Below are 2,224 nucleotides of genomic sequence, written 5' to 3'. Positions count from 1 at the left end.
AAATAAAATATTTTATTAAAAAATAGTTCAGAGTCCTAGCAGGTACAGCATATTTAAGACAGTTAAGAGTAAAATTGGCAATAAATATTCTAATCCCAATAAGACATCTGTTAGTACATACTCGTACATAAAATAAAATAGATATATATTTAAAATTTGTAAAAGCGAAATAGCCGGTATTCATAATCGGTTCTTATGGCTAAGATAGTCTCAAGTACAATCTTGAGGTTCCATGAATCCATCAGAGGGCTGTATTAGTATCTTAAGACATTACTCAAAATGGTCTTCAAAGAAGAATGAACTATGAATACTGCATAGAAAGTTTTAGTGCAATTTAACGTAGTGATAAATAGGCTTAGATACATATTTAAAATCTGGCAAAAGTGAGAAAAAGTTTTAGTGCAGTTTAATATAACGACAAAATTATAAATCTATTTAAAGTTCTAATACAGTTAAGTGCAGGAATAAAATAGATCTCAAGAATAGATCTAATATTACTGAATAACAGATTAAATTTAAAAGAAGAAAATATACTTATTTATATATAAATTATATTAGAATAAAATATTTATGAAAAAATATTAAAACAACACACGTTTTTAGATGATAATGCAACAATATCAAAATTTATTGTTTTAAAAAAAATATATTTTTATCCAATATTTACCATATACCATAAGCATAAACGCAAACATAAATGACCTAACAATATTACATTACAACTTTAAAACAATCTTTTATATATCGAAAGAATCAAGGTGTTTTTATTCACATCTTTTAGTTCACTTACTTATTATTTTACTCCGTTATTAATGTACTTACTGTAATCTAATTAAAGATCAACCAAGATGACAAACTAGTACTAGTTACTGCAAATCGATCATTAGGATCTTAACACCAGTGTCGCCAACACGTTTTTGATAGAAAAAATTTCTAAATAATTTAAAAACCTCTAAAAATCTTCAGTTATTCACTAGAAAATTCGAAAATCTCCAATTTTTCATTAAAAAATTTATAACGTTTTCGGCCCGACCGAGTTTGCACCTCTGAACTACAATATAACTGGAACGTTCACTGCCGTGCTCATGATGGAATTAGGATGAAATCACACGGTGCGGAAAACGACTGCAAGTCAATCCGACTGCCAACTCTGACTACCGACCAATAATGGACCAATCACAATAAGATTAATTCAAAGTGGTTGGTCCATAAAGCAACCAATCAGCGCTATTCCGCACTTTTTCATCACACAAATTTTGTGTACTATGTTCACATGATGCGTCAAAAAGGCCGGTATTCATAATCGGTTCTTATTTTAAGATTTTCTTAAGTAATAGGCCAGTTGCGGAATTCTCTAAACGTTTTATCGACAATTGTTGCTATCGTTAACTAACGACAGCCAATGACAGTCGCGTTGTCTTCCAGAATTATCTTGTCATTGGCTGATGCTAGTTAACGATAGCGACAATCATCGATAAGACGTTTAGAGAATCCCGCTACAGGGTACCTATCATGGAATAAAATCAGAATGGATTCCGATCGGAATTATTCCGTTTTCCACAGAAAACACAATGGAAATCTAAGGAATAATTGAATAATTCCGATCGGAATCCATTCCGAACATTTCCATAACAGGTACCAAATTCAGTATCCTATTACCGTTCAACGCTCGACGGCCGAGCCGATCCGCCTCGCCGGATCGTGAGCAAACGTGTATCTCTGGAGCATCGCAATATAAGAAATATGTTGCCACCGTACTTTCCAGCAAATATGCATTAGTAGGACTTAGAAATTCGTGCGCGATTTCGTTTTTTCACCAATCAGCGTTCGGTGTCAAAGCGCTGTTGCCCGTATGAGGATCCGGGCTAACAAATCATATTTGAACAATTTGATCACATGACCATTGCGATTGGTCAATTCTTTCTTTATACGGTCTCGGTCCGATTTTTAAGCCTTGTGTCCACGATGTTAGATATCAGTCCGAGATCTCGGATGAAGAAGGAATTGACCAATCGCAATGGTCATTTGATCAAATTGTTCAAATGTGATTTGTTAATTTTTTCTCTGTCCGAGATCTCGGATTGATTTCTAGCATCGTGGATATCGGACTTTAGCATCGTGGACACAACGCTTAAGAACTGACTATGAATACCAACTCTAGCCACCATATACTACGTTTACACGGCACGCTTTACGCCGAAGTTATAACATCGATGTTATGAAA

General features: G+C 34.0%; 1 protein-coding gene across 3 annotated transcripts in view; it reads right to left on the bottom strand.

Moving 5' to 3' along the window:
• Positions 1 to 955, bottom strand: part of NC2beta (negative cofactor 2beta) — a 7,793-nt gene extending 6,838 nt beyond the window's left edge. Inside the window, exon 1 of one of the 3 annotated variants that reach the window (XM_018508324.1) lies at positions 787 to 955. The gene's annotated coding sequence lies outside the window, so the exon portion shown is untranslated. The remainder of the gene's footprint in view (positions 1 to 786) is intronic. The other 2 variants (XM_018508326.1, XM_018508325.1) reach the window with 2 other exon arrangements.
• Between the last annotated feature and the right edge of the window lie 1,269 nt (positions 956 to 2,224).

The sequence above is a fragment of the Trachymyrmex cornetzi genome, unplaced genomic scaffold, assembly GCF_001594075.2.
Source record: "Trachymyrmex cornetzi isolate Tcor2-1 unplaced genomic scaffold, Tcor1.1 scaffold26, whole genome shotgun sequence".
Taxonomy (NCBI): Eukaryota; Metazoa; Arthropoda; class Insecta; order Hymenoptera; family Formicidae; genus Trachymyrmex; species Trachymyrmex cornetzi.
The sequence above is the reverse complement of the archived record's forward strand: the minus strand, read 5'-3'. Positions and strand labels throughout refer to the sequence as shown.